This window comes from Equus caballus, chromosome 21 (genome assembly GCF_041296265.1).
Source record: "Equus caballus isolate H_3958 breed thoroughbred chromosome 21, TB-T2T, whole genome shotgun sequence".
NCBI lineage: Eukaryota > Metazoa > Chordata > Mammalia > Perissodactyla > Equidae > Equus > Equus caballus.
In genome coordinates this window covers 51317447-51345003 of record NC_091704.1, presented here as the reverse complement: position 1 = coordinate 51345003, position 27557 = coordinate 51317447, and the positions used below count along the sequence as shown (strand labels likewise).

Sequence of the window (27557 nt, the reverse complement as noted above, 5' to 3'; positions counted from 1 at the left end):
TAAGTAATGTTCTCGAGCTTAGGAGAAATAAAGTAAAAGTATAGTATAATTGTTGTAAGTGGGGTTCCCCAAAATCAAACCTTAGATGAAGATTCTTGTGCAAGTGATTTATTAAGAATTTGCTACCAGAAAAAAAATTCATAAGGGAGCGGGAGAAGCAGGTCAAGACAGGAAGAAACCCAGAATGTACGCGATTTTAGGCGAAGTTCCAGCTCCAGCATGATCATGCAGCAGAGCACTGCCGTATAAATTATGGTTCAGAATTTGGTCAAAGTCCGGGCAAGAAAGCTGGGCTTTCCTACCCCGGCAGCAGTCAGTCATTGGGGAAAGGGTATGTGGACTAAACTCCCAGGTACTCCTGGACCTCTGTTCTTGTTGGCAAATGACTGCAGTAGTCCAAGCGTCAGTTGTGGAAAAAGAGTCCAGGCGCCAGACTTTATAAGTAGGTACAGGAAAGCTTGAAAGATGGTTGCTCAGAAGTACTGGAGAGATCTGTGCTACAGATAACATAGAGAAACATAGTCCACAAATCATCTCATTAAATGAAATTGTCATTTTTTTGGTTTGACTATTATCTAATTAATAAAATAAAATAAATCCATTCACAGAGAACAATACAAGTGCAAAAGCAGCACTTAAGTAAAATTAAAATATATATATATCAATTTCTCCTATTTTGAAGAGTTACATTTGGCATTATACCTCAATAAAATAGGCAAATGCTCTCGTGGATTGGTTTTAAGAATGACAAGATAAACATTTAAGTTGTAAGCCATTATTAGTTCCGCCACTTTGACTTAGTTTTGCCATTCGCCATTCCAACATCAAGCATTTCTTTCAGAAAAGTTGAAAGCAGCTATACAAATGGAAATATTTTTTGGAAAAATGTAAGCTATTAATTGAATTTATTGGCTTAGCAACATAAATATATCCCTTTAACTAATGAATTTCCCAAAACGTACCAAGAAAATGGGCAAATACGTTAAGAGTGGCGAGCGATCTTAAAATTGTAGAATGCAGGCAGTTACTTCTAAGTCCTGAAATAAGAGTCCTGGTACATCCAGGCATAAGCATGCATCACTCAGGAAAGTTACAAAAAGAAAAATTAGTCTATAGTGGTAACATGGAGAGAAGAGAAATATATGCAAATTCAAAAGGTTCTATTGTGCCTGAATCCTATACAAATAAATGTATAAAATAAATTTATCTCGGAAGCAATGAAAACACTTTCAGTTCCACTCTGTATTTTGTCTTTCAAGAAGGAAAAATTCTAAAACAAGAACTCTAAGAGCCTATAGTACAAAAATCATCTTTCTAGCATCACAAATTCAATATTTATGAATCCATGTCAAAATTACCTACAAATGCATTGTTTTATTTGAATTTATTGACATTAAAGTTCTAGAAAATACTAGAATATCATACATGTATCAAAAGTATAACAGAGCATAGGATTCAAAATTATTTTCCACTTTTTCTAGAACTACTCCTATAATAGGAAATGCAATATTAGAACAAAAAATTTTCTTCTGAGTTTTGTTTCCACAGGTATTTGGACTCAGATTCTTGAAGAAGTTAACAATTAATAGATCTCCTGGAATGATTCAGCTATTTGTCATCATTTTTAATGATCTTCCTTAAATCAGATGGATGACTATTGATTCAAATCATATTTCTCCATCAAAATCATAAATTCGAATAATTATGTTCACTTTGCTTCAGAGGAACAGCCCCAAAACAGAAGGAATCCACTTAATGCTTTACAAGATATACAAAGAAAACTGAGATAGTTTTAATCTTTATTAACTTTTTAATATTCCAAGTTATCCTTCACTTAGAAGTACCAAAGGAAGTCAATGTAAATGACAAAGGATGGAATTTTGGTGGAAACAGATTTGACTCAAAATACAGCACTATCCACCTGGGGAAAGAGCTTTAGTTCTCTGAGCATCAGTTATCCTGTTTGTAAAAAAGGCAATAACATCTACATCAACTGTTTTTGAAGGTTATATGAGATAATGAATATAATGACCTGTAATAAATGTAGAGTAAGTGGTAGAAGCCTTTAAAAAGTGCATAATAGATTATAATATTTGGACATTTGCCTGCTCTTGCTATTAATTGCTGGCATAGGATTTAAATGTTTTATTCAAACAAGGCAAAAAGCCAACAGTTCTCAAACAAATGGCTTTTTATTTTTTGGGTCTTACATTTGGAGCATTGCCAAATCTTAAAGCTTTGAAACTTTTACTTCTTGATAATTGAGATTTAAAATTTTACAGTAAGGAATGAATTAGTTAGTTGTTGGCAAAAGTAGGTCACCAAGATCACAGAATTATCTTATCTCCCACCACCTTTCCTTACTTCATATCCCGGATGAGATTTCTTTTTTTTGATTGAGGTAACATTGGTTTATAACATTACGTAAATTTCAGATGTACATCATTATATTTTGATTTCTGGGTAGATTCATCGTGTTCACCACCCAAAGACAAAGTACAATCATCACCATACACATGTGCCCTTTTACTCCTTTTGTCCTCCCCCTCCCCCCTTCCCCTGTGGAAACCACCAATGTATTCTCTGTGTCTGTATGTTGTTGTTGTTTTGTCTTCCAAGTGTGAGTGAAATCACACAGTATTTGGCTTTCTTTGTCTGACATATTTTGCTTAGTATAATGCCCTCAAGGTCCATCCATGTTGTTGCAAATGGCAAGATTTCAACTTTTTTATGACTGAGTAGTATTCCAGTGTGTGTGTGTGTGTGTGTATGTGTGTGTGTGTGTGTGTGTGTACCACATCTTCATCATCCATTCATCCGTTTGTGGACACTTAGGTTGGTTCCAAGTCTTGGCTATTGTGAATAATGCTGCAATGTACATAAGGGTGCATATATCTTTTCAAATTATTGTTTTCATGTTTTTGGATAAACACCCAGAAGTGGAATAGCTGGATCATATGATAGTTCTGTTCTTAATTTTTTGAGGAATCACCATACCGTTTTCCATTGTGACTGCAGCAATTTGCATTCCCGCCAGCAGTATATGAGGGTTCCCTTTTCTCCACATACTCTCTAACACTTCTTATTTTTTGTCTTTTTAATAATAGCCATTGTGATGACCATGACCGGTGATATCTCATTGAAGTTTTGATTTTCATCTCCCTAGTAATTAGTGATGTTGAACATATGTGCATGTCCCTTTGGCCATCTGTATACCTTCTTCAGAAAATTGTTCAGATCCTCTTCCCGTTTTTTAGTTGGATTGTTTGATTTTGTTGTTGTTGTTGAGTCGTATGCATTCTTTGTATATTTTGGAAATTAACCCCTTTTCGGATATGTGATTTGCAAATATTTTCTCCCATTTGGTGGGTTTTCTTTTCATTTTGTTGATGGTTTCCTTTGCCGTGCAGAAACTTTTTAGTCTGAAGTAGTCCCATTTGTTTATTTTTTTCCTTTTGTTTGCTTTGCCCGTGTAGACATGGTATTCAAAAAGATCTTACTAAGACTGATGTCAAAGAATGTACTGCCTATATTTTCTTCTAGGCGTTTTATTGTTTCAGGTCTTACATTCAAATCTTTAATCCATTTTGAGTTCATTTTTATGTATGGTGTAAGATAATGGTCTACTTTCATTCTTTGGCATGTGGCTGTCCAGTTTTCCCAACACCGTGTATTGAAGAGGCTTTACTTTCTCCGTTGTATGTTCTTGGCTCCTTTGTCGAAAATTAGCTGTCCATAGATGTATGGGTTTATTTCTGGGCTATCAATTCTGTTCCATTGATCTGTGTGTCTGTTTTCTGCTAGTACTATGCTGTTTTGATTACTCTCCCTTTGTAGTATGTTTTGAAACCACGGAGTATGATACTTCCAGCTTTGTTTTTTTTCTCAGGAGTGCTTTGACTGTTTGGAGTCTTCTGTTGTTCCATACAAGTTTTAGGATTCTTTGTTCTGTTTCTGTGAAAAATGTCATTGGGACTTTGATAGGGATTGCATTGAATCTGTAGATTGCTTTAGGAAGTATGGACACTTTAGCTATGTTAAATTTTGATTCAATTTAAGGTTAAAATACAAAATATCAACATTTGAAATAAACACATCTTTAATTTATTTTGTATTCTATTAACTTCTGTTCTTTTATTAAAAAGTTTATGGTTGAATTCTCAAATGAAAAGTAAAATTATTAAAACTGGGAACAAAGTAGTTTTGGGATAGTTGCTCCACATTTTCATAGAGCTTATTTGTCATTCCTATTAAACCATATTCTAGGAGAGAAAAATTAGGAGGGGAAGAAAAGGAAAGTATCCATTAGAAATTCAAAGTGTCTATACTGTCTTTTTGTTGAAAAAGGCACATGTTTAACACCCACTTTACAAGAGGACTCACGTTTATGAAAGTGGTTTATAACAAGCATTCTGATTTAGGAATATGCGTTTCTAAGTGGCACAAATTCAGTTTTCTGTTACAAGTTCTTTTTCTTATTTTTTATTTAGTGGTGTTTCATTTATTCTAAGAACATTGCAGAAACTACACATTTTTGTTCATTCAGTAAAGTCTTCTTTGAAGTTACATTTTCTTGAATAAAACTCTACAGTTATATCTCATGAGGTATATTTGAAGGAAGATTGTCATTACCAGATGGGATGTTTGTGCCCTATGAAATGCAGAATAAATATGCATCATCCAAATATGGGTGCATGATTTATCTGTTCACTATGTGATTATTCGTTATTTCAAATGCCTTCAACCCTGCACCCAGTGGAGAGCTTTATATCACGTAATATATGTAACATCAGGAGATAGGCTATATAGAGAGAATGAAATTTTTTTGTTTTTTTAATCAATATTATTTGTCACTCATTTTATCAAGGTACAATTTAATTCCTCTTGTATTTACATACGCCCAAAGATGAATTCATCGAACTACATGCAAATATTTTCAAATTATCTTATTTAAAATTTATTTAATAATTTACATCTCTAGCTGCTGTTTCATGGTATGCTTTTCCAATTCATAACACCTTTTTTTTTGCTCAGTCATTCTCTGTAAACAGACCTTATTTCTCCTGCTAAACATCATGATTTGCCATATTTGACCTGCCACATTACCTCAGGAAGTTATTTCTGTTTCAAATATATTCTTTCTTTTCCACAAATGCACTATTTTTCACTTGAGTGAGAATATTCTGAGTTAACACAAGTGACTTGCTGATTCTAACTTTTCTATAAAGCTAAGTAAATCTTTTGTTGTAAGTGTACTTGGGGCTTCTCTTATCTGATGACTTGGTCGTTGTAGCTCTGTGAGCCTATAGATGGTTCTGAATGGGATGTCACAGAAATGTGGTTTATTACCATGAAAACAGTGACTTTTCTTTGAGGACACTGGGGACTGGTTTAATGATATCACAGTCCTCACAAACCCATTCATGTGTGTCACATATCGCTGATACAATAGCATTAGTTCAGGGACATTTACCTCTAGTTAACTGTGATTTTGACAAGTTCTAGATTTTCAAGTAAAACAAAGGGCAAACAATGTGCCTGTTTCCAGAGGCCTGAAACCAAACAGTGGATAATTTTTTAAACACTCTAGACTTCTCCAACCTGTAGTGAATGTGGGATTTATGAGAGCAGGCTGACTATACAGAGAGATTTTAAAGCAGTCCCTCTCCATTTCTGTTGACTAACATCTCCTGCACTTCAAATTTGTGCCTAGTGCCACAGCAAAGTGAAGAATCAGCCTTCCTTCGCAGAATTTGTAACATAGACAAAATAAGCAATAGGGGGGGAATAGGAATAGCAATAGGGAAATAGACAAAAAGAGCAATTACAATACAATGAAAATAAAGGACTTTGAATGGAGAAGGACAGTGTAATAAGCCCAGTAAATGTTAGGATTCCTAATCCAGATTTAGCAGAGTAGGGTATTTAAAAAAAAATTCACCCTGATATCTGGGATATATACATAGACGATACACATCTATTTCCACTGCATCACATGGGGCTGTTCTAGCCATCGCCTTTGAATGGGCCATGGGGAAAGCTGAACGCTATTTCTCTCATTAATTTTTCTCTAATGGAGGAGTGAGTTACCACTTAACTATAAAAAATAAATAAGCTGACTTCAGTATATGTTTGCTGGTTGCCCCAAGACTTAGTTATCCCAAAATAGCAAGCCTCTGGCTAGCCACAGCACTTGAACATCCTCTCTGTCATGTTTCTTTGGGTCAAATACAACCTGCCTCAGACTAAGAGGGTTGTCATGACTAAGATGTGCAGTTGAAAAAGATAGCTTGGAAATCGGGAAATCCTGTTGGAGTCACCCGTTAACTGGAAAAGAGAGTGACCAGCTGTCCATAGCCATTATGATGTGACCATGAATCTGTTTACATATTAATATGAATAAACAGGCCAGTAAAAGGAAAGTGTATGGACATTGAATACATTGTCAGACAGCCAAAACAATATTCTGTGGGAAGATAAGGGGGCAGGGGAAGTGGAGAAAAATCTTGAGAGACAACGGAGTGAAAAGAGGGCACTCAACCCCTAAAATGGAATGTCAAAAAGGGGGAAATAAAGAATCAACATTTGGGGAAGTGGGAAACTGCTGAAAACGAGCTTGATCTAGTCCTTTTCGAAACCATCACATGCTTTGCTTTTGAGGTAAAATGCAGGAGAGGTGAAGCGAAAAGAATAAATCAGAAATTATAGTTTTATATTTATCTAAACTCACATTCATCATTTGATTTGAAGAATGACAAAAATGGCTTTAATATATTATTTGCAGTAAATGAAAAAGAATGTCTCCCAGTAAGAATCTTCAGGTGTATTGCAACATTCCAGAGTAGCCCAAATGATAAGATTACTTAAGGTCTCCTGTGAGGCATTAGTCTGAATCATGAATGGCAAAAGCTATCACCTTACCTCAAAATAGAAAAGCCCCAAAAGACAAATAAATACATTCGTTTAAAATCCAGATGCTTCTTTGTCATTGAAATGTTTGTACTCAGATTTACAATGTGAATTATTCTGCATATATTTCTAGAAGTCTTAAATTAATAAAACAAAACAACAAATATATATATATATTTGACACAGAATATTCTACCACAGCTTATGAATTTTCTCTAAAGAATTGATCTGAAAATAGCTGCCTATATTGTTTCCACTTAGCACATTTTTGCCAATTGCTTTTTTCCCCCCCACAACAAAGAGAGATCATCGCAATTCGTGGCAGATGCTCAGCTGAAATATGGATGCTTGGGAACGATAAGGGGCATGCTGACCCTTCTCTTTGCGTTACTCCAGGATTAAGATGGGTCACTTGAATTTTGTCAGGTTGGCTGACTGACTATGAAGCAGCTTCACAGAGTACAATGTGTCTTGGTTTTAGCTGTTGTAGATGACGGATGTAAAATGGATATTAAAAATTCTACATTTAAACACGTTCTCAAAGACACTTCCAGTTATAGTTGCCATATATAACCTTTTGTATAACCTTTTGACTCAGTTTCATCATATGTAAAAACGAGGCTAGTGATAATGGTTTTGTAGTGATTAAATGAGATATAGCATATAAAGGCCTTAGAAAAAGAATATGTTAAGCAGTCAATATACTTTAGCTGCTATTTGTATCATTATGATATATTTCTCCTTGATTACTTTAAACATGTGGCTTTTGTTTATAGTAATTCCTTATTTGTACTCAGTGGGTAATGTGAATAGATTTTATTTCTTCAAAATTTTAAATACATTTAAATTAAGATCTTTTGGGATTGCTCTGTACTCTCTCATATATTGTGTTTGAATTCACGCCTTCTTGGGAGTGACTACAATGTTTTTTTACGATTTTCAACTTTCTCACTTTGTGTTTGTGTATGTGTTCCTTTGCTGTGAATTTATCTTTCCTCGATAACATCTTTCCCAGGAATCACTCCAGCACATCCCATGGTAGTGGAGGTTTATATTTAGTCTGCATATGTATGTATGGGTGTTAATTTGTCCTGACCTTAAAGTATTCTCCTGCCTTCTATCAATTTTTCCATTGTATCAGCATGGTGAGGAATGGCCGATTTATTTTTTGCTGCAAATATGGCTAAGGATGAAAGAGTTACCTTGGTTCGCATTTATGCATAATTCTTCTTTGTTTTGCAACAGGAAGCCCAGAGTGGGCTCTCTGTGGTACTCTGGGGCAGTGGCCCCAGCTCCTGTCTAAAAATGGCTTTCAAACCACACTCCCTTATGTCTGCCTTTGAGGTCCACACAGCATCCATTTTGCAACTTTTATTTCTCTGACATTCAGTGTTACAGATTCCTCTCCCTTCTCATTCTGAGATTTCTCTTTGTTGCCTTTGCATTTGGGGATGTATTATTTTAAAATATATTCCAACTACATTCATAGGTTTTGAGCAGTAAGAAGTGGGTATATGGTAATATGTGCTCAATCTCCTAACTCGACCTTGAAGTTGATAGCTACAATGTTATCATTTTTTAAGAACCAAGCATATCAGGGATTGACGTGGGCTATGAATAGCCAATTAGAAGCAATATTAGGATAATAATTTAAGGGATTATATGATCTATCTCAAATGTATTGACTGTTGTGAGTGAAGTGTTAGTTTAATGTCAAGAAATGGGCCAAACAGAATATAAAAGAACCAGGCAATGTAATTGGTTTCTAATGTTCTATGGCTAATCAATTTATTATGTGCTGCATCTTGGTAAGAGGGATAATAATAATAATCTTGATAATAAAAACACCTAACACTTACAGAATTCTGATTAAGTGATAAATACCCTTCTGATTGCTTCAGATTTATCTCCTCTAATTCTCACAGTCATCATTTGAAGAATTACTTTTATTACCTCATTCCACTTATGAAGAAACTGAGTATAGAAAACTAAGTAATTTGCCTGATCACACAGTCATATGTTGAGTATCCAGGATTCAAACCAAGGCAACTTGGCTTCAAAATTTATGATTTTATCCTCTATGCTATAATTTATTTTAACATTGAATCATATTGATAATAATTCTGATTTATTGCATATATTGACAGAAGTAAACCAGACTCCTGATTCGGAGATTCAGATGCTATAGCCTCATTTCTCATAGCGTCATTTCATTATCATATGCTTTGTTGAAAACTGAGAATGAAATTCATACTACCTTTAAATTAAGATGATTTTTAAGCTGTATGGATTATTTTCTATATAATCACTATATGAATATTTTAATTTTTATAGGCATTTACGAATACAAATAACATTGCTGTCTTGGAAAAAAACCATTTTCATTGAACAATAAACCAGATAATAGAAATATTAGCAGGAAGAGGTACTGTTTATCAGAGGCTGTTTGGGGCAATTTTAGCCTTTTCTATAGAGAAATGACATTAAACACACCCAGTTGCCAGATTGCCATTCCGTGGTGAATATTCTGACTGTGAGAGTTTTCAAAGCGTGAGACAAACCAGAGCATCATTTAGAAGGAGGCGGTACTGTCCACCAGAGGAGGTTAGCATCCTTTTTGTCTGCTTGACATAAATCTTTGTGCAACAACACATGAGCCTCTATTCCTGCTGTTTTTTGAAAGCAAGCTTTGTTCCTTTTTTGCTATTTCTAAGACAGATGTGTCACATGAGGTGGTGGGAAGAGAGGGTGAGAACTCAGAAAACGTTCTTGGAGTGAATATTGCTCACCCAGAGACCAACACCACAACTATATTGCATCAGTAACTCAAATATTTTTTACTTTTTAATTAGATTCATAAGTCAAGAAAACGGAGAAAATTACTAAAATCTAGTTTAAAACACCACTCTAATCAATTGTCATTTTAATGAAATTGATTCTTTTTGTATAATTTCAGTAGGGTTTTATATTTTGTCTTAGAAAGCAGTGTATAGTTTTTATTAATTTCCCTAAGTATGTTATCTCTTGATTTTTTAAAAATTGTAAAATGGATCTTTTATCATATATTTCCCCTGAGATACATACATGTGTATACATATATGTTTATAAATTAAATAAAATGAATCTTTCACCTAATACACACACAGAAAAGGAACAGTGTTCTATACATTAACTTTATACACTACTGCTTGACTGTATTCTCTTCTTGTTGATAATAATTTTCATTTGACTCTGAAGATCATTCCATTCTACAGTAATATCAGTGGTGAATAGTTTTATCTGTTCCTTCCCAATTGTTACATTTCCAATTTCTTCCTTTGTCTAACATAAGCTAATATTGCTAATAGGATAATAAATAACAGGCACAAAAATCAGCTCCTATTGTTGTTTTGGTCCTGGCTTTAGTGGATGTGTCGCAGGTGTTTCATTGTTTCGCTACTGTCGGGGTGATGATGGCTTTTGCACTGAAATGTGTGTCACCTCATTAAGACAGTTCCTGTCTATTTCTGAATGTCTTTATCTAGCATATGTGTTGAAGTTTGTCAAACACCTTTCACTGTGAAGAGGATAAATTTTCTCATTAGGCTTATTAAGATGATGACTAATTGTTATGTACTTTCCATCATTGAACTATGTTTGCATTTCTGGGACAAACTGACTTGGTCAGTTTTTAACAGTCTGCTAAATTCTGTTTTCTAATGGTTTTAAGAATTTTGCATTAATATTAATAATCGAGATTGGTATGCAATTACTTTAGGTTTTAGTTAAAATGTTATATACGATTAAAAATAACTTTAAAGTTTTCCTTCTTTTTCTGTTTTGGAAGTATTAATACAGTAGAAAATTATCAGATCTTTAAATTCTTAGTTGAATTTAATAGTGGAAGTATCTAAAGAAATTTTTCTGGCATTATTAAGGAAGTTAAACCACTCGAAATCTATGCTATCAATGTTACATTTCATGGAAACAGAAAGCTATATCCCGGAAACTTGGTATTTTCTGTTAGTTTTACTTTTTCTTTTAAAATTTCTTCTTTTGCTTCCCCTTGCCTTCGACTGCCTCCTCTTCTTCCTCAACCACCATATCTTCTTTTCCCTCTTTATACTTTTACATAATTTTTACACAATTTTCGTAGACAATATTTGGCTATATTGTGTTAAAGAAAAGCAACGAAGCATTTATTACTGTTTGTATTGAGACAGAGTTATTTTGTTTTGATTCAAAGTTCAAACAGAGGTATACTTGTTTCCTGGGGTAGCATGCACTTTCAACACTTGAAATGAAAACTACAGACTCCTTAATGGATGTTGATCCTGAGTTGGAGGCCATTTATTTAGAGATCATGTTTTAATAGATGAAATATAAGCCTCTTTAGAACAGTTGCCAATCTCAATTAATGACGTTGATCAATGAAACAAATTTCCCTGAGATTTGTTAGGAAGTTGAAACTATGGCAATTTGAAAACCAGATTGTCATTTATTTATCAATAGACAAAATATTCCATGTATATTTGTATTTAAAAATAGGTCACATAAAGGGGGCCAGCCCCATGGCACAGTGGTTAAGTTTGGCACACTCCACTTAAGCGGCCTGGGTTCTCAGGTTCAGATCCTAGGCATAGACCTACACCACTTGTCAGCCATCCTGTGGCAGTGACCCACATACAAAATAGAGGAAGACTGGAACAGATGTTAGCTCAGAGCTAATCTTCCTCAAGCAAAGAAAGAGGAGGATTGGCAAAGGATGTTAGCTCAGGACCCATCTTCCTCAGCAAAAAAAAAGTCACTTAAATTGAGTTTCTCAAATCATTTTTGAGAAATGGTTAAATGAAACTATTTAAATAAAAATGATTAAGTGAAAAATGTTTAGTTATCTAAAATTTATCACAAAGCTCATAACTGTTTTCTGCTTCACACTTTGATGGATTTGCAAGCATGCCTACCTGCTCATATACACATGTCTTGATACTAATGTTAATTGAAATCATCCTGTGCTAATATTGAGTTCTGCTATATCTCTGCCCTAAAAAACTCGACTGAAAAGTATTTGCACTTTAGTACTATAAAGTGTATTACTGAAATTGTGTTTTGACACAATGAAAATGAGAAGTAATATGCTTTAATTGAAATAAATAAAATTATTCAATTTAATATGCCAATTATTCATCCATGCCAAGTAAAGGGTAAATGGCCTCATACCATGTTCTAGGAACAGAAGTTTTATGATATTCCAAATAGCAAAAGACAGTAATAGAATATGCTCCATACACAGAATAGACATTGAAATAAAAATGAACTGAAAGTACCATCTCCACAAAGTCAACAGATTTACTGCACTGATTCTCTATTTGCTCATACCCACTTGTGATATTATATTGACGTAAGAGTCTTGAGGAAGATTTCATTTGTTGGCACTACTTATATGACTTGTGAAAGAAAACCAATTCTAAGTGACTTAAGCAAAACTGGAAGCTTAGAGGTCATGAATCTAAACGTTCCAGAGATGACTTTGATGGGAAGCATTCTGGATTCTGAGCATTGTCAATGTCATCAAGACATTGTATGTTATATCCTTTAGTTCTGTTTTCAGTACTGGAGTAAGCTAAGTCCGTATTGTAGAAAAGATTGCCACCAGCAGCTCCAGATAAAGACAAATACCAAGATGTCAATATTTCTTTTCAAAGTCTCCAGTCTCACTCTAAATTGGCCATGTTGATTTACCAGGCAATGCCCAAACTAAGATCTGTTCCCAGAGAAAAAGTATACATTTAATGGGCTGACCTAGATATAAGTTAATTGCTGAAATAAAGTGACAGAATCAGACCAACTTGAATCAACTGAATTAGGATTGGAAAAGTTTCACCAAAATAAAGACGTTGCAGAAAGAATGGATGGCAGGAACAGCCAAAATAATATGCTCTTTACAATATTCAATGAGGAAACGTTCATAGAATAATATTTTTTCTTTGGTACAACATTCTAGATCTTAAATACATTGCCTCTTCAAAGCATAGCTAATAATTGGTTATATTAACTGATTGTTAAATGGAAATATTTATTATTCCACAGTGGTAATGTTGATTAATGGGATAGTTCCTCATCCTCAAAATCGAAAAGAAGCAAGTCAACAGCAAGCAAATATAGAAAATACAAATGCATATGTTTTCTATTAAACTGAGATTGGAGAACTGAACCACGCAGAAAACACGATTCATCATATTAAAATAATATATTTAAATCAATTTTATAGGATTTCAATTTTGTTTTATGTAATTTATAAATTTGTTTGAATGAAAATCATATGAGTTAGAATTTTAAGAGCAAGTTATGTTAGTGGATATGTAATTTAAGTTCTTTAAAAAATTCATGCCAACATTGGTGCATAAGAATTTCATTTTCTATTTAAAGAGTATCCTAATATTGTTAAAGTTTGAGATATATTATGGGGTGCATTTCACAAATGTGCATAAATTCATCCTACCCTTCTATGTACACCCTTTGAAACATGACTTATTTTCTTACTTTCAAGAAATAAGATCTCCTTCTACACAACCTAGAAGCTTAGCTGACCTTATGACTTGCTTTAAACAAAGAATGCCACAGGATTGATGTTGTAGGATATCTGAGAATAGTCCCTAAGAGATCTTGCCTCTTTGGCTCTCACGCTCTTGTTCCATAACTCCTGAGAGGGCTATGAAGAGAAACTCTGTGCAGTCTCTGTGAGGATGAGAGACCACATGCAGAGAGAGGCTTGGTAAAAAGTGTGTATATGTGTATGTATTTGTGTGTGTGTGTATATATATACATATATATACGACACATATAACTAGTACACACATATACAGTACACACATATATACACACACACACAACTATTATTCAATCATGAGAAAGAAGGAAATCCTGCCATTTCCCACAACATGGATGGATCCTGAGGGCATTATGCTAAGTGAAACGTTAGATAGAGACAGAGAAATATTGTATGATCTCACTTATATGCGGGATCTCAAAAAGCCAAACTCACAGAAGCAGAGAGTAGAATGGTTGTTACCAGGGGCTAGGGTATGGGGGATATGGGGAGATGTTGGTCAAAGAGTACAAACTTCCAGTTAGAAGATGAATAAGTTCTGGAGATACAAAGCATAGCCTCGTGATTATAGTTAACAAGAATATATTCTACACTATGTTCATTGCGGCATTATACACAATAGCCAAGACATGGAAGCAACCTAGGTGCCCATCAAGGGAAGAGTGGACAAAGAAGATGTGGTATTTATACACGATGGAATACTACTCAGCCATAAGAAATAATGAAATCCAGCCATTTGTGACAACAGGGATGGACCTTGAAGGTATTATGCTAAGTGAAATAAGTCAGAGGGAGAAAGTCAAATACCATATGATCTCACTCATAAGTAGAAGATAAAAACGACAAAAAAAACCCCACATAGTATTGGAGATTGCACTGATGGTTACCATTGGGGAAGGGGGTAGGGGGAGGGCAAAAGGAGTGATTAGGCTCACATGTGAGGGGATGCACTATAATTAATGTTCGGGTGGTGAACATGATGTAATGTACACAGAATTCGAAATATGTTCATCTGAAAAAAATAAAAATTAAAAAAAAAGAATATATTATATACTTGAAAGTTAAGAAAGGAAATCTTAAATGTTCTTACTGCAAAAAAGGAAAGGTAATTATATGATGTGATAGAAGTGTTAACTAACTCAATGTGCTAACCATTTCACAATGTATAATTGTACCAGTTCAACATGCTGTACACCTTAAAAGTGCATAGTGTTATGTGTCAATTATATGTGAATAAAGCTGGAAAAAAAGAATCACCCCCAAACACTAGACACATGAATGAGACAATCTTACATGACACACCACAGGATGAAGGCAACTTCATGAATATATCAGGACAACAAGCAGAAGAACCTCTGAGTTAAGCACATAGCAGCCAAAATATCTGACCCATAGGATTGTGAGTAAATTAAATACCTGTTTTCAATTTTGGGGTGGTGAAATACACAGTAATAGATAATTCACGTACTCTGTTTTAGAAGTGAGATTTTTGTCAAAATTACTCTTTTTAAATACTTATTTTGCAATTAACATATAAACAAATAATGAAAGGTGTAAAGAATTTTAGATACAAAGTTTCCTAAAGTGTAGAGTTAAACATGAAGTTTTATAAAGCTATTTGTCAATTGTTATGATTCGCAAACAACTACATATTTATTTGGTATATTAGTTTAAATCGATACTCTATTTTTGTACCTTATCTTTACTAGTTTAATATACTGTAATAAAGTATGTAAATAAAGAACTTTTGCTTTCATCCCTCATTCTTTCATTCATACATAATTATCAGTGTATTTTCAAGGATAAAGTGGAGTACAGATTTATTGAGTAATGACTTACAGAGCCCAAAATAAAACACTGGAGAAAAAAGAATGACAGTTTTGAATAGTAGGAAATAAGTGCACACATTAATTCTCCAGCCTGATGAACTTGATTAGCACGTAGTTCCCTTTCAGCAGGTTTGAAAGGAGAGATTATTGATGCAGTGGAGAAGCTAGAAGCAAATATCTAACATCCATTTGGCTTTAAAAACGAATTTGTGATTAAAAACTATTATCTAACTAATGAAAGTGATGGTTTCTAAGTTCTCACTAAATGAAACTATTTTTAAAAAGTGTGGCCAGCGCCAAGAATGTCGGAATGGAGTAGAAAAACTGGCTGATAATGCAGGGAGTATTCGGTATATTGGGAATCAATATATTTTTGTAATGTTCCCATGAACATATTAAAAAACTCATATTTTTTCCATAATATAATCAAATACTTGTATATTTCAAACAATATTTCTCAAACCATGGGTCAGGGAAATCATTAAGATGTCACACCCAGATGTTATAAAATAGGTAAAATGGAATGGAACAGAATAGAGTGTACTGTATCTTATAAGCCATGCATATTCTAATCAAATTCTTGCTCCACATTTACTGTATATGCCTACGATTTTGTGTGTGTACATATGCTTATATATTGAATTTTAATATAAAATGTCTTTCTTATTGTGGATTACAATCAAAAGTTGAAAATACACTGATTTAGGCACGTTTTCTCATGCTCTTGAAACCAGCACAAAAATAATTTTTATATTTTTGTACCTAGAAAGTCATAATGGACTCCACATACAAATGCTTTTACAATATAATCCAATCATTGTTAAATTTGAAAAATCTCCTAAAAGTGATTGAACCAGAGAAAAGTAAATAGCCATAAGTTTACAACATTGAAATTTCAACCTATTAAAATATCTAGGATATTGCTAAAGCCTATATCAGAAAAAATAAATAGCATAAACTATTTCACTGTCATAAAACAAACAAAAATCAATAAATGAGGTATTTAACTCAGGTTTTTAAAAAAATCAAAAATGGCAACTCAAGGAAAATGTATAAAGTTTGTTAATAAAGCTAAAAATAGATCTTTTAAGTGCAAAAAAATGGAAGAATTGATACATCTGTATCCCCCATGTAATTCATAGTCCATCCCTTTTATTTGTAGGAAAAGTGTTAATTATTTGGAAGAGATTCAAAATGTTATGTTTATAAAACAAATAGTCAAGCCAGATATGACAGTCTTTTGGCTGTTATCTTAGTGCATCATTTTCTATTGTACTTTAAGAGCTTCCGTGATGAAACATTTCAATTAAAACATCTTTGAAAGCACTTCGTTTTCAGATGAGGAATAAAACCTTTTAGTACATATAAATAACTTGTACATAGAGCCTTACAGGTTACACAAAGCACTTACCCATATTATCATTTTTATTCCTCAATATAAATTCTGGCAGATTGGTAATATATTCATTTTAAAATAAGATAAATACTCAGAGAGATTAACTTTTCATAAGATCATAGAGCTATGAAACTTCAAGGCTCAGAACTCAAGTACCAGGCTTCTAAATCTTACCTGAAAATACGGCAACAACAGGACATAAACTCGTTACTGCATTAACAAAAATAGGAATCTTGGTTTTTTTATATACTTAATATCTTTGAAAGCATTTGAAAATAGATGGAAAGCAAATGAATTTGAGCTAAGGGGAAAAAGAATTAAAATTAAGATTGCATTCTGACCAGATAGCCAACTAAAAAAAAGAATGTGTGTAATATTTAAATAACAAGATTAGCTTTAGTTTTCACTTAAGTAATGAGTTATTAGTATCATTAAAAGAACTTCTAAATCTCTTTAAAAATTTAATTCAGACAACAAAAATTCAAAAATCCAATTGCTATCATAGTTGAAATTGTAATAGTGTTACAGGCTCTTAACATCAGCCCCGATATCAGTTCCCCCACATTGAACCCAGCGTATATGAGGTTAAAACTAAAACCCACCACCTCCTTTCCTGCTTCTCTAGCTCCACTCACATGCAAACACCTGTTTCTTTAAACTTGGACTCTTTGAGCTTTACAACTAAATGGGAGTTACAAATTGTGAAAAGCCCAGGTGGCCTGGAGTTGGAGGCACACTAAAGTTTAGCTAATCACGTGTCCTTGAAGTTTGCCAGAAAAGCCGCTGTCTCAAGGATATCAAGGAGCGGAGGCTTCCCAGACCTCAACTCCTCGACTCCTGGTGCTTGAACCCGCCTCAAGCAGGAAGACGAGACAAGAGACAAAGGCAAAGGACGCCCACCTGCCATCCTCCTATCTCACCCTCCCCCCGCCCCCCCACCGCCTTGCTGCAAGCAGCCTCTCAAGGCCAAACGCAGGCTGGTGGAAAACCACCGACCTGCACAAGCTACTTGCACCCCCTCCCCTACCCAAAACCCCAAATAAAAATCCCCACCATTCCTCATCGGGGAGCTAGCAATTTTTGAGGCATGAGCCCTTGCTTTGCCCCCTGTGCCTGGCATAGTAAAAACCCTTCCTCTTCCACTCAAGACTCTGTTCTTGTTATTTGGATTGGCATCGGGTTCAGAGACCGAACTTTCGGTTACAATAGGAGAAATAATTGATTAACTTACTGGTGATCCATTTTTAAAATTGACGATATGAAAAATATTGTATCCACATACTGAGTAAAATAAACTCAATGTGACATGATAACATTTAAGTAACCAAACCTGGAATTATTTAGAAGTCAAGTGTCAAATTTTTCTGAACATCTTGGGATGTTTTCACTTACTCGTATTTGAAGAGGAATTGATGAGAATAGTATTTTACCTGTATACAGATATGTTGCTAACTCTAGAAAATACTTTAGTTTAAGTCTATTTTAGGGTTAGCCCGTAAATGAAATGGTGGATAAATGTCTTATTTAAATTCATTTTTACTAGCTTAAAGACACAAAGCCCAATTTTCTATCTTACTTGAAGGTTAATTTCTTATAATTATCAGAAAAGTAAAAGAATTTTATTACTGGTATTTTCATTGTTAATTACCAAATAGTTTTATTTTATCTTTTATTATTTTACAATGATGTTATGCAATTTTAATTGTATTCTTGATGTCTTGATAAAATATAAATAATTGTCTGTTGAGAAAATTAACAAAAATATTAAACATTTTCTCATGTAAATGAATATGCTTTAATTTTTTCCTTTACAAAAGGAAATTTCCTTTTGTAAATTAGTTTGTTTTTACCTAAAATAGATCAGTAGTTTCCTGCCTTTCTAAAATGTAGAAGTCATGTTATTAGTTCTTACCAGGAAACTCAGAATTGAATATTGGTATGGATTGTGAGAGATTTAATTTTCTATGTTTGATTCATTAAATATATATATTTTCCAATTTAGATCAGATTAATATTTGCCATATGATGGTAATATAAATTTGGTCAAAATTAAATTTATTTAACATCCTGTTTAACTTTTGGATGTTATCTTAAGAGAAAGTATAATTTCTATAAAGTAATACCTCCCCCCCATTATAACCTTAAAAGACAGAAAATCTAAACTTTCAAACTGAAAGGATATGATGGGACTGCTATGGATTTATAACCAGCTCCCAGATCCAAGGAGCACTTTGAGTAAGTAGGTCTAGGTTTCCACTGTTGAACAATAAAACAACCCTATTGTTTAAGTTTCCTCTCTAAGTTAGTTTCTTAAAAGCTGGAAAACACTGAAAAAAGCTTTAAGCATTTGAAATGTATATACTAACAGAGGTAATTCCGTGATCATCTCAAATAACAACCTATGACAATATGGCAGAGACATTCTCCCACCACAGATCAGGTTCTCAGTTGTCAGTTAGAATCCACTCTCTTGTATAAGAAGACAAGTAAGTATAAAATATTCACCCAAGAAATATCAAAACTCAAAATATTTTAAGAAAAAGAAACAAATTCGAATGTAACAAGAAATCTAAATCTTGTGTCTCCCAATGTTTTCTTTCAGATAAAGATTTATTCCATATTGAAAAGTAATATTGTAAACCTTGTGAAATCTATTCCATTTTATAAAAAAATCACATAAAATGTATTACTTTTCCTTGAATAAGTATTGTTTAGAACACACATGCATAATCAATGTTGCTTGCCTCAGTCTTTTCAAGAATCGGTTATATTCTATATTCTACAGCTCTTATTTTCAGAGAAACAACACATATACATATATATAATAATTACAGTCATATATTTCTAATTTACTTTTCTTAAAGATTTTATTTTTTTTTTCCTTTTTCTCCCCAAAGCCCCCCCCCGGTACATAGTTGTATATTCTTCGTTGTGGGTCCTTCTAGTTGTGGTATGTGGGACGCCACCTCAGCGTGGTTTGATGAGCAGTGTCATGTCCGCGCCCAGGATTCGAACCAACGAAACACTGGGCCGCCTGCAGCGGAGCGCGCGAACTTAACCACTCGGCCACGGGGCCAGCCCCTCTAATTTACTTTTCTTAATTAACCAAAAAGCTTCATTGTTCACCAAACGTCTTGAAGAGTCTCAATAATCTAGGAATAGCTATGCAATCACGCTGTATACAGATTGTTCTATAGCAAGTCTGGATTAATTTAATACTGAATTTTAAATTACTGTGAAATATATGCTTGATAGGAATAAATAAAATTTTGCTTGAGTTAATAGAATTGCATAGTAGTGGAAATTATTGCTTCTTGTGATTAGAATATTTCTTAGGTTTTAGTATTTGAATAAAATTTGCAGCTAATTTACTTTATTTATTGAAAGAATCCTTTTATCCTCCCTGAACAATGTACAGTAGTAATAGTGTTCATATGTCAACTACACTATAGAACTTCAAAAGCTGTAGTGACAATCAAGTTGTTATGAAAACCCAAATAATCAAATATTAAGCAACTAAACTACTCACTGACTTCTTTTGCATAAAATAATCTTCAAATAGCAAACTCAAATAGGTTTAATACCTTACAGTTCAATTATTAAACAACAAAAAATTAATCAAATGTGTTTGTTCAAGCTGCTGATTTAATCATAAATTTTTCTTAATACTTGATCAACTGGATAGCTTGACAGAGCAGAAGCAATCGTCTCTGACGACTCTTTGTTCTTTTTTTTTAATTTCACTAATCATGTTTATTATTATAAATGGATATTCTGAGTTTCTTGTTGCTGAGCTCTTACAAAAGTTAGCAGGTGAGATGTGCCAGGGCAGGAAAGTCCTGTAAACAAACAAATAATGCTCTTGAACCCAGCATCTAAAGGAGAAAGAAATCAGCATCCTACATCTCTCTTGTGTGTGTACTAAACCTAATAGAGGGCGAAATCTGTTTCTTTAGATAATTTTTAGTGAACTGATTACCATTATCAAGTTTATCTTCGTGAATCTTTTATTCCTGTTCTCTTTATACCTTCCATTTGTCAGCACAGTGTCTCAGTCACATAGTACTCCACAGCAAAGGGAATTGGAAAATGGAATTGAAATTATGAGTACCTTAAAGTGATGCAAAGCTACTCATTTTATCCATTCCTTAAGTGATTCAAAGATAAGTAAGCTACATTTTAAAAGCCACAATTACTTACAGTTTACTCTTACAAATGTAATATAGAGAAAAAAGTGAACATTAACTAAAACATAAATCGTATTTTATTTATACTGATTCTTGAAAAACCTTGAAGCAAATTTGTAGCAAGTTCCCTGAAGCTATCTTTCTTACAGGACATTTTGTCATTACTAATTTTAATAGTAAGAGTATCTCTTTTGGAGCATTGACTCATAAACCTATTGACAGGAGACAGAGAGGAGCCAATGCCAACAGAGATTGTGGCTGGGTGAGTACTTTAGAATGGAAAGACGTGGGTTAGCAGCTACAAGGTATAAAGAACAGAACAGCAAAGTGCTAACAATTAGCAACATGTATGAAAGCAATTTTGCTGCTTAATAATACTAAGTTGGATTTCTCTCTTTTTTCTAACAATGAAAATACTTGTAAGTCTTTATTAAATTTCTCCTCATCAATACCAGTTTCCATGACGTGGCTCATCCCATAGCAGTCATTTCAGAACATGTGTCGAAAGTAAATGAGGAATGGGAAGGGAAAAGAAAAAAGCTTTTAAAAACTTGTGTTTATTTTGTGCCTACTAATTAGTGTGCCAGATATTATTCTAAATATCTTTCAGATATTTTTTCATTTAATTTTCAGGAAAACCTTATAAGTTTCGTATTAGGATTATTCTTACATAAGCTGTTGAGGTAAATGTGGATAGAGAGGTTAAACACCTCTCTCCCTCCGGATTACAGAGATTGGGAGGAGGAGAGCCAAAGTTCACATGTAACAGGTATTCAATGATGCAGTACTAACACTTAAAGGACATTAGAAATTCAGGTGGGAATTGGAAATATGTCAATTGTTGGGGCCCAGGGCAGGCCAACCCGAAATATCCCACAATAGCCTAGTGATTATTTTGAGTTAAAGTTACTTGAGAAGCAAAAGGGGCTTTCTGACCCATCTTTCTCTGTTCCCCCTGAAGGCAGGAAATAAATCTTCCACGTGAATGATGTTCTCCCCTCTTCCTTATCACCAGAGCTAAGGGATTCAGGACTGAGAAACCTGCATAAACCTTGCTCATTTACTACCTTAAGCCCAAATTCTGCTTAAATTCCTAACTACGTCCCTCAAATCTAAGTTTCTTTTTCCTAGCATTCCTCATAATTTTTTTTTTTTATTTCTTCGTGTAAAAGATGGTTACACTGCCTGCTTTTTTCACTCTCTGAGCATTATTTCTCTATGATCTCCAATACTGGATCCATTAAATTGGGTTTCTCTCCTGTGAATCTAGTCTTCTCTCAATTTTATTACTAGTCCAGCCGTAAGAACACAGGAAGGATAAAAAAGGGATTTTCCTCCGCCTCGACACAATCTTTTCTCTATCCTTGATAGACAAATCTAAAAAGACATTTTGTCAAAACATTTAAGAATTCTATTACACATACTCACACAACTGAAAACACAAACCTTTTCTTCTTCATACTAGACTAGGATGTCGTAATTTATAATTTGCTTTCATATTCCACAAACAAGTTATCAAATCACAGCTACTAGATGCTAGAGAATATTTACCGCCCTAAAAGAAGATTAATTACTTTGATTCTAACTATAGTATAAAATAATGTAATTGAGACCCTTTAGTAATATTTGCCTACAGAAGGATTTCAAAAATGCTCTAATACATTAATATTAAAAGTATTAAAATGTAGGGAGGCATGTCTGTTTTCTCAGGAGAAAAGACCCTCTCTATTTCAAGAAAAAGTCATAAAATAATAAAATATAGTACATGAGGTTCATAGCACATTTTAAAACACACTAGTAAATAATAAAAATTGCACTTGAGATATTTTGTTTTAACCTAGACTTGCACTTCATGTGAAGTACATTGCTGAGCTGAAAAATGAGCATTCCACACACTAGGAATGGATTTCCAAACATCGAAAATTCATTTGAGTTTTAATAAAGCTAAAAATAAATGACACATATTTTATTTATTCATGAAGCTTGTGAAATTGTGATACACTAAGTTGTTACATATACAGAAATATGAAGTTTAGATTGTTTTTCATCATCACAACAAATACCATTTATAATTCATGAAATGTATGGTCATATCAAATTATTTCCAAAACTATCTGTCCTTTATGGACTCTATATTAAAGCCCAAAGGGCTTTGAAAATAAACTATTTTAATAATAGAGGTTTTGTAATAAATTAAATCCATTCAAATGTTTATTCAACATAAATTATTTTGTTGATTTACCACTGTTATCGGTGTGCTGGTAAACTGCACACTACCGCACAAAAAAATAAACAAAATGTTCTGATTTGTAATGTTTGACAGTTTACATGGTTTAAATAATCCCGTCAAGGTGGATTTCAAGTATTACCATGACATGACTGAAAGAGGACTTGTGAAACAATGCACAGAGTCACCTGGCTCTTACCCCTATTTGGGTCATCTCAAGCATGCCACTGATGATGGGCATGCATTTATATGAGACACAGAAGGGGAAATGAAAAGCATCATGGCCTCTACCTTCACAGAGACTTGAAGTTTCCATTCTTCTGAACAAGGCATTTTCGGTACTGCCTAAAATTTATATTGATCAATAATGCTTACATAAATTATCATGATGATTTAATTGGAGATTATTCCCATCTAATTGTTTGCACACATACAAATCTTCTCTATGTAGTCCTTATTTCAAGACATGAATACCTTCACATCATCTATTTAATTATCTTTTGTTAATTGAAATATATTTGACATATAACATTGCATAAATTTAAGCTATAGAACATTAATGTGTTACATTTATACATTGTAATATAATTGCTAGGTATTGATAATTAACACCTCCATCACATTACAAAAATATTGTTTTTTTAGTGGTTTGAGTAATTAAGTTATAGTCTCTTAGAAAGTTTGTTGATTATAATATACTGTCTATTTTCACTGTACTGTGTATTAGATCTTTAGGGATTATTTACTACTTGATCTTTTTACCCTTAAATGACATCTATCCTATCCTCCCACCTCCCATCTCCTGGTAACCACTATTTCAGTCGGTTTTTTGAGTTTGGCTTCTTTAGATTCCGCATATAAGTAATATCATACAGTACATGTCTTTCTCTGTCTGACTTCTGACTTATCTCACTTAGCATAATGTGCTCACGGTCCATTCATATTTTCCCAAATGGCAGGACGTTCACCTTCCTTGCGGCTAAATAATGTTCCATTGTATATATGTACCACATCTTCTTCATCCCTTTATCTGTTGATGGGCACTTAGGTTGTTTCCATATCTTGACTGTTTTGGATAATGATGCAGTAAACAACGGCAGTACATATATTTCTTCAAAATCCTGTTTTCCTTTGGGTATATACCCAGCAGTGGAATTGTTGGATTATAGATCTATTTGTGATTTTTTGAGAGTCTCCATATTGTTTTCCATAGCAGTTGAACCAATTTGCATTAACGATATTGGGGAAACTGAATAAACATGCAGAACAATGTAATTGGAGCTCTATCTTACAACACTTAAAAGTTAACTCTAAATGGATCAAAGACTTAAACATAAAACCTGATAGTATAAAACTCCTAGGAGAAAACATAGGGGAAAATCTCCTCAACACTGGTCTTGGCAATGATCTTTTGAATATGACACCAAAAACACAAACAACAAAAGCAAAAATCAACAAATGAGACTAGATGATCAAACTTAAGATTCTGCGCAGAAAAAGAAACGACAAAATGAAAAGGTAACCAACAGAATGGGAGAAAACCTTTGCAAGCCATATATTGGACAAGGTGTTAATATCCAAAATACTTAATTAATTATCTTTGAAATGGGAGATTGTCTAGGCATCCTAGGCATTTACAAAAGGGAGAAATGACCAGATACAATTGGAACGATACTATTGGGCAGAGAGAAAATAATTATATTGTCATCCTGTTTACTGAAGTCAACTGAGTTTTTATTCACTTCCTTATATTGATTTTTGAAGTAATTTGGTTGTGAGGCTAGTCTGAATAATTTTCAGGCTTGTAGATATTTATATTGATAATAGTATCAACAGAAATAACAATGATCTAGCAGTGAGTGAACAGCATTAACAAATTCAGGAGTACATAATGAAATTTTGGCATTCAAAAAGTCATTTTCTTTTATTATTGATCTTTGAAAATGGTAGCCATAAAAGACACATTTTGAATCCAAAAAGGATTCTTGTTATTTTTTCGTTAACAAAACAGTCTAAGCATTTGATAAGTTTTCCTATGAATAATTGAACAGTAAAGATAGTGGATTAACTAAAAACTAAGCAAAAATGCCAACTTTTTATATTTTTATCTCTGTTCCTCATTTTCATGTGCAGAATAATAAGTTAAGTGGTTACTGGGGGACTAACCGTACACGGTTGAAGGAGCAGCTTACCATGATCCGTCACCAGTGGTTAGCATTACACCTGAGTTTGGAAAATTCTTCATAAAGAGAATATTTTTAGGAATTTCAAGCTCTATTTTGTTTGTTTGATTCTTTGTTTACAAGAAAAGAAAGCTACATGACTCAGGTGGCTGGATAGAAAAATCTGTTAGAAGACTGTTGTTTCAGAATGAATTTTACATCGGTTCATTAAGGCCCATCTTGGCTCATTTCCATAATTCAGCTTGATTTGTGTGCTCAACACCAGCCACTTGAAACAGAGAGCCAGAGTTCTATTTAGTGGATGTTGTGGCAGAAAGAAGAGACAACACATATCTAACCTCAATCTCCAGCCCTTCTACTAGAAGTCCTAGGATAAGCTATTCAATGAGCAGTGCTTATTTTAGCTCACCTGATGCATTATTAAAGAGTTACTACATGTCAAATTTTTTGCTCGTGCTGGGGATCCAGCAATGAAAAAGGAGAAAAGAAAACTTCCTTCAATGAGACACAGAAGTAATAAACAAATAAATATAAAATAGATCAGGTAGTAACATGTTAAAAAAGAAAGCAAGATGCGTGAACAGAGTATATAAGAATGGCTCTTTTATGTTGGAAGGTCTAAAAAAAAGACATGGATAAAACAAAGGAGTCAGCTCCATAGATATGTTGAGATGGATGTTCCAGAGAAAACAGCAAGTGTAATGGCTTTGTGTGGTTAGTTTACATGGTGTGTACAAGAAGTAGAACGAATCTGAGTGTGAAAAAGTAGCCGAAGGTGAGGATGGAGAAGTTACCAGTAGCCAGATTGGTTTCAGTCGTATTCAAAGTGGGACAGCTAAAGAATTATTGGAGGTTTGGCTAGGAGAATGTCAAAGTAAGATTTATGTTGAAAAGAAATAAGTCTACATGCTGAATAAGAACAGAATGGGGGAGGAGAAGAAAGTGGATAGTGAGAAACAAGAAACTATTCAACTGGTCAGGTCAAGGGAGGGTGGTAGTGATACAAGTTATGAATATAATTTGAAAGCAGAGCCATCATGACTTGCATATGTTTTGGAATATGAGAAAATAGAGGGCCATGGTTTTGCCAAGTTTTTCTGGCCTGGGTATCCATGTGAGTAATGGTGCATTTTACTGAACTGGAGAGCCCAGAGTGAGGTGTGTTTCACTGGTAGGGTGAATTACCAGCTGAGGTTTCTTAGGTAGGGATGGACTGAACAAGAATAGGGTTTTAATGGCCTTTTAGTTGTAATATGACTGAGCAAGATGTTCTGAAAATGCCTGGGCAAAGATAATCAAGGCAGCCTCTGGCTAGGCACTACGTAGTATAAATCACAGTAGCTTTATACAATATTCAGAACATGAATATGCATGGCACACCCCCCAACCACGCCCCCACACAGATATTAAATCGTCCTCTGGACCTGCTGTGAAGGGTCTTTGGTTACTTACCCCTAACATTCATGTGAAGGAATGGAGGACTTAACCACTATAGCTATTTGTGATTTAACTCTTTTAAAGAGACAAATCACAATAAATGCCAATAATCAAAATAATTTATGGTTACCTGTAATTGACCAGTGTAGTGCTCTCTCTGATTCTCTCCGTAGTCTTTTAGAATCCATAGATGTTCTTAAGAGGAAAGAACAGATTGTTCTTTAACCATAGCAACCTGTAACCACTGAGACTAGTTTTAAACCTGTCATAATCAATAACAACTTTCCATGAGTATTTGTAATTCAGAATATTAATCAGTGGCAACCCCACTCTTCTGAAAGGCTGCCTGTATTTGACCTCTACACTTCCTATAACCCTATATAGGATAAACAGTGTGCATTGCTCAAATAGACAGTGTTCTACAACACAGATCTTTCTTCTTTGGCAAATAATTAACTCAGGTTTTTGTTTGTGATACTGAAAGGTAGACTCTTTTTTGATAATTGAAGCTTCCAGCAAGATTATTTTGAAGACTATCACTTGGAAGCATTCTATTGGAATTTTGGACATGCAGGCATGATTACTAGGCACCTTGGACCAAATTCAATTTTTTTTTCAAGCCAGATAATTGTTTCAATAGCAATCTCAGCTCTGAATTACTTAATTGAGCTGTCTTTATTGAATTTCTTTTTTTACTTGTGGTTTTTAAACAAATAGTTGTTGTCCTTAAGAGAGGGCAAAAACCCCAAAAAACAAAAACCAAAACCAAACAGTAAATGACCCACATAGTTTCAGGAGTC

General features: G+C 33.9%; 1 long non-coding RNA gene across 1 annotated transcript; it reads right to left on the bottom strand.

Annotated features, from left to right (window-relative positions):
- Nucleotides 1–95: 95 nt before the first annotated feature.
- LOC138919882 (uncharacterized) lies at nucleotides 96–26955 on the bottom strand. Its single transcript, XR_011430430.1, has 2 exons — nucleotides 26888–26955; nucleotides 96–497 (listed from the first exon to the last, which is right to left on the bottom strand). It is a non-coding gene; the product is annotated as an uncharacterized lncRNA (long non-coding RNA).
- Nucleotides 26956–27557: the final 602 nt, after the last annotated feature.